This window comes from Otolemur garnettii, unplaced genomic scaffold, assembly GCF_000181295.1.
Source record: "Otolemur garnettii isolate 467f Iridium unplaced genomic scaffold, OtoGar3 scaffold00046, whole genome shotgun sequence".
Classification (NCBI taxonomy): domain Eukaryota; kingdom Metazoa; phylum Chordata; class Mammalia; order Primates; family Galagidae; genus Otolemur; species Otolemur garnettii.
In genome coordinates this window covers 113,675-113,941 of record NW_003852441.1, presented here as the reverse complement: position 1 = coordinate 113,941, position 267 = coordinate 113,675, and the positions used below count along the sequence as shown (strand labels likewise).

At 35.2% G+C, this 267-nt stretch overlaps 1 protein-coding gene across 4 annotated transcripts in view; it reads left to right on the top strand.

The window, feature by feature from the left end:
- COPS3 (COP9 signalosome subunit 3) overlaps positions 1–267 on the top strand; it is a 31,361-nt gene that overhangs the window by 729 nt on the left and 30,365 nt on the right. The gene's annotated exons all lie outside the window — the stretch shown is intronic.

Below are 267 nucleotides of genomic sequence, written 5' to 3'. Positions count from 1 at the left end.
GGAATTAGAGTAATTAATTGCTGGTTGTGAAAGCCTTTTTATCTTGTGATTCAGTTTCTGCCTCAGCCAAATAAAAAAGTGTCTATTATAGAGTTGTTGGGAAGATTGAATGAGATTACCATGTAAAAGTACTTGGAACAGTGCCTGTCACATGGGGTGCAATACAGTTACCATTTATCATTGACGGCCATTAATTGTAAAGTTGTGGACGCTTCATTACCTTGGACAAATCACCTTTAATCTCTCGAGCTTTTTTTTTTTTTTTTT